This window comes from Eumetopias jubatus, unplaced genomic scaffold (assembly GCF_037043125.1).
Source record: "Eumetopias jubatus isolate StellerSeaLion01/CBP00866 unplaced genomic scaffold, mEumJub1_p1.0 scaffold_3, whole genome shotgun sequence".
NCBI lineage: Eukaryota > Metazoa > Chordata > Mammalia > Carnivora > Otariidae > Eumetopias > Eumetopias jubatus.
In genome coordinates, this window is record NW_028274809.1 from 71,484,445 (window position 1) to 71,498,513 (window position 14,069).

The window sequence follows — 14,069 nt, forward strand, 5'->3', positions numbered from 1 at the left end:
CTCCTCCGCCCCAACTAAAGACGAGGGAAGCAGTCTCCGCGTCCCCAGGCCTGCACTTCGTTTCCTCCCCTCCCCCACGCGGCCTTGGTTAGAACCAACTCCCCGAGAGGGAGAAGCCCGAGCGCCGCAGCTTATTACCCCTGCTCCCGAGCTGGCACTGAACAAGGCGCGTCCTGCTCGCAGCGACCACACCACCGCCTTCCTCCTCGGAGTTCTAGGCCCCTAACTGAGGAACAACAGTCCGCAGAGAAGCACAATGGCGCCCGCCCCTCTCCCGGATCCGGCGCAGAACCAGCCGCCACCGTTAAAGCCCCTCCCTTCTTCTCCTCCCCCCGCTTCACGGACTCCCCCCTCCCCCCCCCCCGCCCCGACTTCTCGCGAGAGGGGCGGTCCTGCCGGAACCCGAGAGCTGCGGGCGGGCTCGACGTACCCTACCGCGGGGTGGTGCTCTGACTGCGACAACCGTTGAAGGGCTGCCCCCGGGGAGGCAGCAAGGCGCCACTGGTAAGCAGCTGCGGCTGGTCGGCTGGCGGGCTGGCGTCTGGGCCAGCGAGGGTGCGGACGCCGGGAGCGGGGCGCTAGAGGCCCGGCCCTACTTGGCCTCCGTCGCCTGCCTGGCGAGAGGCTCTGATCCAGCCCTACCGCTCTCCGGCGCCTGAGTCCCCGCCATAGGCTCTTGCCCCCTCCCGTAAACCTGCAGGACCCATTGCTTGAAATACTGCCCAGCTATTTTTTTTTCTTTTTCCTTTTCCTTTTTTTTTTTTTTTTTTGGCCCTTGGTAAGTGGCGCAGCGAATGTTTATGGACTTGAATCAAGCACTGCCTCTTCCGACCTCCCCTCCTCCCGTTCCCTGCCCGCCCTGCTTGTGGTCTGCGAGCCCTCCCCTTTCAGGGTAGGGGCCGGTTTGTCCGGGACCGTACCTTCTTGGTGGTCATTAAGTCTTGGTGGTGATATACTTTTACAGTTATGCTTTTAAAATCGTGATACTGATCTTTGATAATGTAGCTACATATTTGGCAGTAAAAATTCACTTACAGGGAAGAAAATTGTGAGGTAAATGGTCTGGTGAAAATTAGGCGAAACTTTGAAAAACCTGTAGATGTGGTAAACTTAATAACGTAAATGATTAGTAAAAAATAAAAAGGAGTAAGTTAGAGAAGAAAGCCACAATTTATGTGGATTTAGATATTACGTGGATCCAGGTGATAATGTGCGTATTTTGAATAATTTATCAAACATAAAAATTCTTTACCGGTAAAGATAAGTTTTTGAAACTTGTAGGCTTACTCGCGGCACCTGATTTTTAAAGTGTCTTATTTTATTAGGTTTGAAGCAATGCATTGGATTCAAATAATTTCAATTAATGAAGTATGAGGTTTATATGTATTTTTTTGTCATTTCATCTGAAGGGAATGCACTATCACTTATCCCATTTCACTCTGGGAGATTAACAGATTGTCTATGCTTCTATTATAAATAAATTGTAAAATATTATAAATTTTAAAGATTTAAAGTTTATTATTTAAAGTTGGCAGGTAAATGCCAGTCTGTGTTTTTAGGATGTGAGTTAAAGAGCACCTGGTATGGGATACAGTGAACACATTACTTTAGAGGAAATTAATTTGGCCTTTTTAGGAAACATTTTTTTTCTCAGCCTGTTTGAATATACCTCTAGCATTGTGGCTATTGATATACACACCTGAAGCACCAGATTGCATGAGTATAAATCCTCGTTCTGCCTCTTATCTTACTACCTTTCTTGTCTTGAGCAATTCCTTAATCTTGCTAGAATCTGTTTCTGTAAAATGAGGTTAATAACAATACCTGTATCCTATAGGATTGTTGAAAGGATTAAATGAGATAATGTATCAGTTCCTGGAACATTGTAAGCATTCCCTAACTTACCTATTGTATTCCATATCTAAACCACTGCTAATACTGTGTTTCTGGGGCTTAATATTTTTTAGGTCCCTTAAACATCTTCTCAAGTATTTTCTACGCTAAGAGGAATGACTGCACCATTTTCCTGAGCTATGGCAGTCAGACTTGGTAGCAGTAACTTCTCTACAGAACCCCCAAACCTGGCAAGAATGGTTCAGATTTTGGCAGATTATGGCTTCATCCCCACCCAGAACTGATGATATCAGCAGAGGTGAGTGTGGCTCCAATTTTCTATGCTAAACATACCTTCCAGACTCTAATTTCTTAGTGATGCTAGTAATTGGGTAAAGATCGCTGATAACTATGTTTTTATTCCTTAAGAATGGTTATTGTTTTTTTAAAATGCCTTCTCTGATTTGAGTTTCCATGTAACTATCAATATCAACAAATCATTGAGATTTTCCTATGTTAAAGACAATTTGATAGGAATTGTGGATACAGATGGGTTACAGTGGACACTATATTTTTCTGAACTAAAAATCAGTACAAAATGATTTGACAGGCAAAATTTTTGAATTCAGAACTGTTTGACTAATTTAGGTTCCATAATTTTATTTTTTGCACAAAATTCTCCTAATTGACCTTCCTTTGCTAAATTTCTTGTCCTTATGACCAACTCTGACACATCTTTTTATATCTAAATATCTTGGTTCATCACTTGCCCACACCACTCCTATTAGTTTCCATTTCTGAACTTGGCTTCTTCTCTAAATTAGGCTCTTATTTACTATTATTAATTTCCCCCTTCTACTTTATAAATTTGTCATTTGGTCATGGTCATAACAGCTCTTTCCTCTTGTGGTTAAACATTTGTTCAACTATCTGATAGCTTAGAGATCTCTTTCAGATATTGAATTTAAAAGTTCCAATTTTTCTTACTTTTTGTCATTCTACAGCTTAACCTAAGATGCTTCTCTGTGTAAGGGCAATCTTATAGATACTCTTCACTTTGAATAACCCATGGGATCTTGAAAAGGTGTGGTCATGTTTGCTTTTTATAAATCAAATTATTTTTAAATGTAGGTGATTTCTTAAGCTTTTGAGTAACAGGAGGTAATACCAGGGATGAGAAAAGAGTGGTTATAGGGAGGTCCCTGAGTTGAAAAGAAAGGATACCAATTTCTTCTTAAATGGGAATCTTATTAATCCCTGGAGAAGGAAACCATGTGGCATCAACCACTTGGTTGATCTACTATTTCAGGTTATGGGTAATTCTATTTTTTTAAGATTTTATTTATTTGGGAGAGAGAGAGTGTGAACACACATGGGGGGAGGGAGAGAGTTCCAAGTGGACTCCACGCTGAGCAGAGCCTGACACAGGCCTTGATCTCATGACCCTGAGATCATGACCTGAGTGAAACCAAGAGCTGGGTGCTTAACCGAGTGAGCCACTCAGTGCCCCAAGGTATAGATAATTTTAAATATGTAATATTATTTAATAATAGATTGAGGACTCATCCTTCTTTTTTTTTTTTAAGATTTTATTTATTTGGGGTGCCTAGGTGGCTCAGTCATTAAATGTCTTCTTTCGGCTCAGGTCATGATCCCAGGGTCCTGGAATCGAGCCCCACATCGGGCTCCCTGTTCAGTGGGAGGCCTACTTCTCCCTCTCCCACTCCCCCTGCTTATGTTCCCTTTAAAAAAAAAAAGAAGATTTTATTTATTTATTTGAGACAGAGAGAGTACAAGTGGGGAGGAGGGTCCAAGGGAAAGAGAGAAGCAGACTCCCTGCTGAGCAGGGAGCCCCAAGGGGGGCTGAACCCAGGACCCCGAGATTATGACCTGAGCTGAAGGCACTTAACCGACTGAGCCACCCAGGCACCTCTAGGACTCTTCTTCCTACTTAAAGATCCTGTGCTTTAAATCTTTGATGTAAAGAATTCCTTTCATTCCAAAAATGATAAACTCCTGATTTAGTGATTTTGTGAATTTTAATTTTTCCCCTAATTGAAGGGAATTTTAAAAATTTGAGTTTAATCAAAAGGTACCACATTTAATAAATAAACATCCAAGACACTGTTGATTTCTGCTGCAATAATTTTCAGTCCCCAAAGCTAATAGATGAAACAATATAAAAACAAGTAAAGAGAATACCATTTTAAAACCCTCACTGAAAAAAAGGGGGAAAAAAACCCGCCTCTCTGAGAAACCCTTTCTTTTTATTTTTTTTAAAGATTTTATTTACTTATTTGACAGAGAGATACAGAGAGAACACAAGTAGGCAGAGGGGTAGGCAGAGGGAGAGGGAGAAGCAGGCTCTCCACTGAGCAGGTAGCCCAAGCCCCTGAGAAACGATTTCTTATACCTAAGCTCATGATCAAGAACTCACTGGTTCGGGGTGCCTGGGTGGCTCAGTTGATTAAGCGTCTGCTTTTGGCTCAGGTCATGATCCCAGGGTTCTGGGATTGAGCCCCACATCAGGCTCACTGCTCAGCGGGGAGCCTGCTTCTCCCTCCCTCTGCCAGCAGCTCCCCCTGCTTGTGCTCTCTGGCTCTCTCTCTGTCAAATAAATAAATAAAATCTTAAAAAAAAAAAAAAAGCACTCACTGGTTCTAGGAATATCATTCTTGCTCATATAGCTACTCTAGAATATATGATCTGATCAGAAGCAATTCCCAATTTATGAGGCACCTGGAATCCATATGTGAAGCACATTTCACACTGCCTGAAACATAGTTTTAAATAAAAACAACTATCTTTTATTATTAATAATACTAGGGGTTGGAAAAATATGGTATACAGGCCAAATCTGATTTACTGCCTATTATTGTAAATAGTTTTATTGGAACACAGGCAGACTATGTTTATGTATTGTCTATGTATTAGGGTTGGCCAGAGAAACAGAACAAATAGTACATAATAGTACTACCTATTTATTTATGTGTCTAGAGAATTGGCTAAAACAGTTGTAGGAGCTGTTAACAGTGAAATTTGTAGGGCAGACCAGAAGGCCAGAAACTCCAATGGGAATGGATAGTACAGTCTTAAGGCAGAATTTCTTCTACAGAAAAGCTGTTTTTGCTCTCAAGGCTGATTAGATGAGGCCCATCATATTATCAAGGATAATCTCCTTTACTTAAAGTCAACATATTGTAAATGTTAAGCTCATTTACAAAATACCTTCACAGCAATGCCTAAATTAGTGTTTGATTAAATAACTTGATATTCTATATTCACTAAGTTAACTCCTAAAAATAACCATCACCACCTATGACTGCTTTTACCCTGCAGTGGCACATTTGACTAGTTGTGTTAGAGACAATATGGCCCAGAAAGCCTAGGACATTTACTATTTGTTTTATTACAGAAAGTTTGCCGACCTCTCGAATAAACTGTGAAACCCTATTGAACTGACTCTGTTCCTTTAATAACAGTTAAGCTAAACATACCCACATCAGAATGATAATATTTGGCCTCTATGGCTACTTCAGTTTACATTTTATGAAACTATAAGCAGAAGAGTGTCCAAATACTTATATAAATTCCTTGGGTATTTCCTCTGGCAAGTTTGGTCACTATCCCCTTCTTCTCTTAATTTTTCTTCATATGTATGATCTTATAACAATGTAGGTATGTGATTATGCATACTATCTATTTTAGTACAGGCCTTTTCTCTTGCTTTTTTCCCCATTCCTTCATAATTTGGCTCTCCTGCCTCTAATTACAACTCTACAAATATCCTTACAAAATTAGTGAGTATCTTTCTGCACTTTTTTCTGCATGATCACACAGTCTTAAAAGAATAGTTCTGGAGGTGCAGTTGGGTAAGCATGCAACTCTTGATTTCAGCTCAGGCCATGATCTTGGGGTCCTGAGATTAAGCCCAATGATGGGCTCCACACTGAGCCTGGAGCCTGCTTGGGATTCTCTCTCTGCCTCTTCCTTTTCCCCTCCCCACCCAGTACACGCGCACTCTCTCTCTTTCCTAAATAAATAATAGATAGATAGATAGATAGAATAGTTTTATAACACCACGTGCATGTGTGCTTTCTTTCTCCTCCACACACACACAGAACTCTTCATAGTTTTTTTAACCATTTATTTTATAAAATAGCATGAAATTTCAATGTGCATATTCATCTTGCTTTTTTCAACCAAAAGTACCTCTTATCTAAATCCCTATTTATATTGATTGTTTATCCTTTCTTTTTAATTGTGATAGCTATTACCACTCTGTCCTGTCTTCATAGTGTTTTTTCAACTCTCATGTTTTTCTTGACTTGCTATTTAGTATCTTTAGCTAAAGATACATTCATGTGGTAAAATGTGTCTGTGATTTCTTTTATAACTTCTGGGTTTCTAGCTTAGTTTAAAAAGTCATACCTATCCCTGGACTATATCGTGTAGTATCCTAGATTTTCTAGACTATGTTTAATTAAACTCAAATTAATTTTTGTATATGGAATAAGAAAATAAGACACAATTTTATGTTCTATTCAATGGATAGCCAGCTATGCTAGTAGCATTTCTTAAATAATCCTGTCTTTATGTATGGCTTTTGTCACACATTGAATTTTCAAATTTATACTGGATTTATTTCTGGATTTCCTGTTGTGAAAACTAAACTATTCAGAACTATAAACTCTGCAGAGAACTATCGCTTAGGTCCCTTTTGAATCCTTTTCACATATTGATACTGTTCTGCATTTTGGTCACCTAAGTATAATAATAAGAAATGGTAACTCTATTTCCTCCAGAATCACCTAGTACATCTAACTGGCTTTGCATTATATGCAATGTGTGTTATACTACTAACCTACCTAGGAATTATCTTAATTTTTTTCCACTATTCATTTCCTTTTCTCAGCAACTTGCTAAAGCCATTGAATATACTTCATTATTTAAAAACACCTTATCAATATTTTTGTATTTCAAAAATTTTTTAAAAAACTGTACACATAAACACAAATATATTACTTAACTTCTTAACCCTGTTTCCTATCCCAGAGTCCAGTCTCAGTTTTTCACCATGTAGCATTGGCCATTCTTTACAGCAAGTGGGCCATTTGTACCATGGATAATACCGAAGAAATCCTAAATTTTTCTACATTATGTCATCATAAATGTTGTGATAACAATGACATGTTTTAAATACTTCATTTATAGTTAATGGTTGTAATTTTTAGCTTTAGCACAGCACACAAATATGTTGGTGGTAGTTGTTGATTTTGTTGTGGCTTGAATATTCTTCTCTTTAAAGCTAAGAACATTCTACTTTAAAAAATTATATTTTAATTCAGTTCTTAGAAATATTAATTCAGTACTTTTTTGTTTGCATACAGTTAATTGTGCTTAAATTGTGGAAAGGCTTTTCTCAGGAAAGTTATTATTTTACTGTTTTGAAATCCATTTATTAAGGTATTTTTTATTCTTATGAACTTTATCTCAAAGAGTTCTTCAGTTGAAAGTTTTGAACATGTGTTTTCATATTAGGGTCCTAGGATGTGAATGAAAATATGAAATACAACTTTAATGAATATTTGGTTTCCCTTAATGGTTTTATACATATATTGAATGACCGTTTTGTTTTTGACATCGTTTCTTTAGGTTGATAACCAAATGTTTTCTTGGTCCATCAATTTTGCTACCAGTCATCATGTTACAAATTGATGAGTACTTCTAAAATACAATTATTTTCATGAAGTTATATATCAGGATTTTAATAGGCCTTATTAATAATCTTTAATCTGAATAAATAAGACATAAATTATAGCATTAAGAAATTAATTGGATAGATGAAAATTTGTATCTAAAGAGTTTGAGAAAAGACTTTAAAGTTAAATTTTAGTAATTTTTTTTTTAAGATTTTATTTATTTATTTGATGGAGAAATAGCACAAGTAGGCAGAGCAGCAGGCAGAGGGAGAGGGAGAAGCAGGCTCTCTGCTGAGCAGGGAGCCCAGTGCGGGGCTCGATCCCAGGGCTCCGGGATCATGGCCTGAGCCGAAGGCAGCCGCTTGACGGACTGAGCCACCCAGGTGCCCCAAATTTTAGTAATTCTTCCTGTTGATGTTCAGAAATAAAAACTGTTTTAGTGTTTAGTCTTACCTGTACTTGGAATCAAGCCACATAGAAGTTATTAGCATTTATTCTCTTCAATGGAAAAAAAAAATGTATAGAAAGACCTAAATATACTACTGCAAAACTTTGCTTCTAAATCAACCAAAGAGAGAGAAAAGCAACTTTGGATACTGAGTAGAAGTTTTTACACCCTATTTAGAAGACTTTTGTTTTCTTGCTGGCAAAACTGTTTACAGAATTTAAGCTTTGTTCATAGCAAAATTGGCAAAGACTATCTTTGCAATATTTCTAACTTATTTTATTCAGGAAAATGTTTTGGAAAAGAACAAAACCTTATTAATATAAGGTAGGTAAAAAATACTTTTAAGAATAAAATGTAAAGTAAATTTTTATATACAGATTCCACTTTTAAACATTATATTGTTTTATTTAAAGTAGTAGTAAGGGAGTATTTCCCTTTTTTTCCTGCATTGAAAAAAAATATTTTTAATTTAGCATTCCATCAGTTCATATAGATGAATGAATAAATTACCTTTATTTATGAAAAAACAAATGACACAGGTCCTTAGTCCTCAAGAATAGGACCATGTATGCCTGTTAAAAATCAAGGAATAGTAGTTTCAGTTTTTGGTAACACATGTAAGGAGCTTGGAAATCCCCACTCTCCATCCTAACAACAAGGAAAAAGCTGAACAGACTGGAAAATCAGCAGCTGTTCTTGAATTTATAAGAGAGAGAAGGACACAAGGCGAAAACTACCCCCAAGATTGGAGATATTAGACAGACAAATATAATGAGTTGTGACTTAGAGGAGTAGAGACTCAGGAGCTGAAACCACCACAGGAACAGATCCCTGGGTAGGAAAACCTGAACTATAATTGATAAATTGCTGGAGGCTCAGTGTGGACAGTTTGAGACGTTTATAACAACTCCAGGGAGACCCAGTCAGAGGCCACCACAATATTGTGAGATTCACTTTCAGGAGCTAGAACAGATTCCCAAGTAAACAACTCTTGGACTTCTGGCAAGGGGCAGTCCATTTTCCTTGGGTTTTCCCTATGACAATAGAACACTTAAAAACCAAAAATCAAAGAGAACAAAAAGTATAAAAACAAAACACAGTATCCAAGGACTGTGGAACAACTAGAGAAGATGCAACATAGGTGTAATGGAGACCATCTCAGAGTCAAGAAAAGGACAGAAGAAATATTTGAAACAATGACTGAAAATTTCCCCCAAATTGACACCAAACAAGATGTCCAGGAAATTCAGAGAACACCAAGCAGCATAAAGGCCCAAGAAAACTACACCCTAGCAGATGACTTTCAAATTGAAGAAAATCAAAGATAAAAGAATCCTGAAAGAGGCCAGAGTTAAAGAACACCTTACAAAAACAAAGGAACAAAGATAAGAATTACACCAAATTTCTCCTCAGAAACCAGCAAGCAAGAGTGTCAACTGAAATATTTAAAGTATTAAGGGAAAAAACCCACTAATGTAGAATTCTGTACCATGTGAAATTACCTTCAAAACTGAAGGAGAAATTGACAAATAGAAGTTGAAGATATTTGTTGACAATAGACCTGCCTTACAAAAAATGTTAAAAGGAATTCATTACAAAGAAGGAAAATTCATATCTATGTGAAGAAAGGAAGGGCATCAAAGAAGGAAAAAGTGAAGGTAAAATATGAACTTTTATTTTTCTTTTTAATCTAGCAGCAGTTCAAAATAATAACAATCTCTTCAGTTATGTATTCTTATGTATCTGTCTATGTATGTATATATAAGTGCTTGTGTATACTTATATATAAGCAAAATGAATAACAGCAATGATATAAGAACTAGAAGAAAGGAATTAGGATTATTTTGTTATTATGAGATACACTACTTGTGAAGTAGTATATTGTTATTTGAAAGTGGATTTGGATTGGTCGTGAATGTATATTGAAAATTCTAGGGGTAACCAGTAAAAAAAGCAAAAACAAAAGAACTATAATTAAATACTGAGAAAGAGAAAATAGAATCATATAAAACATTCAGTTAAAATATAAGAGGCAGAAAAGAGTGAAAGGCAAAAATTGGAACACAGAAAAGGGGCAACAAATAGAAAATAGTAATAAATGTAATAGATATTAATCCAAGTATATCCATAGCTATGTTGAATGTCAGTGGTCTAAATACACCAGTTAAAGGACATCATCAAAATGGATGAAAAAACAAGATCCAACTGTATGTTTTCTACAAGAAACTCATTTTAAATCTATGTGTATTATGTATATAAGCAGACTTCAAAGTAAAGAAAGCTAGTAGAGATAAAGAGGAGGATTACATAATGATAAGGGGGTCAATTCTCCAAGAAGACATAACCATTTTTAATATGTATGCATCTAACAAGAGAGCATCAACCTACATGAGGCAAAAATGATAGAACTTAAAAGAGAAATAAATGAATTCATTATCATAGTTGAAGACTTCCATACTCCTCTCTCAGAAATGGATAGATCCGGCACATAGAAAATCAGTAAGGACATACTTGAACTCAGCAGCATCTTTAATCAACTGGATGTAATTGACATACATAGGCGCCTTCATCCAAAACAGAAAAATTAACATTTTCTCAAGCTCACGTGGAACATTCACCAAGATAAACCACATTCTAGGATGTGAAACACACATTAACAAATCTTAAAATAGAAATACAGTGTCTGGGGTGCCTGGATGGCTCAGTCGTTAAGTGTCTACCTTCTGCTCAGGTCATGATCCCAGGGTCCTGGGATTGAGCCCCGCATCAGGCTCCCTGCTCTGTGGGAAGCCTGCTTCTCCCTCTCCCACTCCCCCTGCTTGTGTTCCCTCTCTCACTGTGTCTCTCTCTGTCAAATAAATGAATAAAATCTTTAAAAAACAAAATAAAAAAGAAATACAATGCTCTCAGACCATAATGGAATTAAACTAGGAATCAACCACAAAAAGATAACTAGAAAATCTTAAAATACATGGAGATAAAACAGTATACTTCTAAACATAGGAGTTGAAGAAGAAATCTCAAAAGAAATTTTTAAATATTTTAAACTTAATGAAAATACAATTTAATCAAAATCTGTGGGAAGCAGCAAGGCAGTGCTTAGATTATAGCATTGAATTCATATGTTAGAAAAGAAGAAAGATCTAAATTCCATAAGTTTCTACCTTGAAACTAGAAAAAAAGAGAAAATTAAGTCCAAAGTAAGCAGAAGGAAAAAAAAAAGTATTAGGACAGAAATCAATGAAATTGAAACCAGGAAATCGATAGAAAAAATCAACGAAACTAAAAGCCAGTTCTTTGAAAAGATCAATAAAATCAGTAAGTCTCTAGCTAAGGTTAACTAAGAAAAAAAGAGTGTACAAATTAACAATGTCAGAAATGAAAGAGAGAACATTACTACAGATTTCATGGAAATTGAAAGGATTACAAATGAATACTATGAATATCTCTATGCCCACAAATTTTTTTTTATTTTTTAAATTTTTATTGTTATGTTAATCACCATACATCATTAGTTTTTGATGTAGTGTTCCATGATTCATTGTTTGTGCATAACACCCAGTGCTCCACGCTGAATGTGCCCTCTTTAATACCCATCACCAGGCTAACCCATCCCCCCCAACCCCCTCCCCTCTAGAAACCTCAGTTTGTTTTTCGGAGTCCATCGTCTCTCATGGTTCGTCTCCCCCTCCGACTTACTCCCCTTCATTCTTCCCCTCCTGCTGTCGTCTTCTTTTTTTTTTCTTAACATATATTGCGTTACTTGTTTCAGAAGTACCGATCTGTGATTCAACAGTCTTGCACAATTCACAGCGCTCACCATAGCACATACCCTCCCCAATGTCTGTCACCCAGCCACCCCATCCCTCCCACCCCCCACCACTCCAGCAACCCTCAGTTTGTTTCCTGAGGTTAAGAATTCCTCATATCAGCGAGGTCATATGATACATGTCTTTCTCTGATTGACTTATTTCACTCAGCATAACACCCTCCAGTTCCATCCACGTCGTTGCAAATGGCAAGATCTCATTCCTTTTTATGGCTGCATAATATTCCATTGTGTATATATACCACATCTTCTTTATCCATTCATCTGTCGATGGACATCTTGGCTCTTTCCACAGTTTGGCTATTGTGGATATTGCTGCTATAAACATTGGGGTGCATGTACCCCTTCGGATCCCTACATTTGTATCTTTGGGGTAAATACCCAGTAGTATGCCCACAAATTTGATAACCTAGATGAAATGGACCAATTCCTTTAAAGACACAATTTGTCAAGACACACACAAGGAAATAGATTTGGATAGGCCTATATCTATTAGAGAAATTGAATCAATAATTCATAACCTTCCAAAACAGCAAGCACCAGGCCCAAAAATGGATTCACCACTGAATTGTACGAAACATTAAGGGAGAAAATTATACCAATTCTCTACAATTTCAGAGGATAGAAGCAGAAGGAATAATTCTTAACTTGCTCTCTGAAACCAGGCAAAGACATTGTAAGAAAATAAAACTTGAGACCAGTATTTCTTATGAACATAGATGCCAAAATCCTTAACAAAATATTAACAAATCAAATCCAGAAATGTATAAAAAAGAATTATATATCAAGTGGGATTTATCTCAGGTATGTAAGGCTGTTTCAGCATTAAAGAATCAATTAATAGAATCCAACACACCAAGAAACTAAAAATAAAAAATCGCATGAACATATCAACAAACGTAGAAGCAGCATTCAACTAAATCCAACACCCATTTGTGATACTCAGCAAATAGAAATAGAGGGGAACATTCTCAACTTGATAAAGAGTATACAAAAAATCTACAGCTAATGTTGTTCTTAATGGTAAGAAATTTGAAGCTTTCCCACTAAGATCAGGTACAGTGCAAAGATTTCTTATCTTACCACTCCTTTTCAGCATTGTACTGGAACTCCTTGCTAATGCAATAAGGCAATGAAAGGTGTACAGATTGATTCACACTGTATATGTATACGAAATCACCATGATGTACACTTTAAATATCTTACAATTTTATGCCAATTATACCTTAATAAAGCTGAAATTTTACAAAAAGGTATATAGATTAGGAAAGACATAAAACTTTTTATTTGCAGATGATATGGCTGTCTATGTAAAAAATCTGAAAGAACCGAAAAAACTTGGTGCTAATAAGTGATTATAGTAAGGTTGCAGGGTATAAGGTTAATATACAAAAGTCAGTTACTTTCCATTATATATACCAGTAATGAACACGTAGAATTTAAAATTAAAAATTCAATGCCATTTACAGTGTATCCAAAAAGAAATGCTCTCCAAAAGAAATACTTGGGTATAACTCTAACAAAATATGTATAAGCTCTATATGAGGAAAACTTTAAAATTCTGATCAACAAATCAAAGACCTAAATAAATGGAGAGAGATTTCATGTTCATGGATAGGAATATTCAATATTGTCAAGAGGTTAGTTCTTCCCAACTTGATCTATAAAATCAGTGCTGTCCCCTCAAAATCCCAGCAAGCCATTTCATGGACATTGACAAACTGATTCTGAAGTTTATTCAGAAAATTCAGAATAGGGCACCTGGGTGTCTCAATCAGTTAAGCATCTGCCTTCAGCTCAGGTCATGACCCCTGGGTCCTGGGATTGAGCCCCACCTTGGGCTCCCTGCTCAATGGAGAGCCTGCTTCTCCCTCTCCCCTCTCCCCTGCTCATGATCTTTCTCTCTCTCAAATAAAGTCTTAAAAAAAAAATTCAGAATAACCAACATAATATTGGAGAAGAAGAACAAACTTGGAGGACTGATGCTACCCAAAATTTTAGACTTACTATATAATTACAGTAATCACAGCAGTGTGGTATTAGCAAAAAAATAAACATAGATCAATGGAACAGAAGAGAGATAAGTCAACTGATCTTTGACAAAGTTCCAAAGGCAATACAATGAACAAAGATAGTTGCTTCAAAAATGGTGCTGGACCAACTGCATATCCACATGCCAAAAAAAAGGAACTAGATACACACTTTACACCCTTAATCAAAATTAATTCAAAATGGATCATAGGCCTAGTATAAAATG

The 14,069-nt window shown here is 36.8% G+C and overlaps 2 protein-coding genes across 28 annotated transcripts in view; one reads left to right on the forward strand and one right to left on the reverse strand.

Annotated features, from left to right (window-relative positions):
* The window catches only part of MARCHF7 (membrane associated ring-CH-type finger 7), a 70,070-nt gene extending 69,766 nt beyond the window's left edge, over positions 1–304 (reverse strand). For all 9 annotated transcript variants that reach the window (XR_003610789.2, XM_088021681.1, XM_028113109.2 and 6 more), the window contains exon 1: positions 139–304. The gene's annotated coding sequence lies outside the window, so the exon portion shown is untranslated. The remainder of the gene's footprint in view (positions 1–138) is intronic.
* A 107-nt stretch (positions 305–411) lies between these two features.
* BAZ2B (bromodomain adjacent to zinc finger domain 2B) overlaps positions 412–14,069 on the forward strand; it is a 381,759-nt gene continuing 368,101 nt past the window's right edge. For 18 of the 19 annotated variants that reach the window (XM_088021659.1, XM_088021666.1, XM_088021670.1 and 15 more), the window contains exons 1-2: positions 412–504; positions 1,968–2,152. The gene's annotated coding sequence lies outside the window, so the exon portion shown is untranslated. The other variant, XM_088021660.1, reaches the window with a different exon arrangement.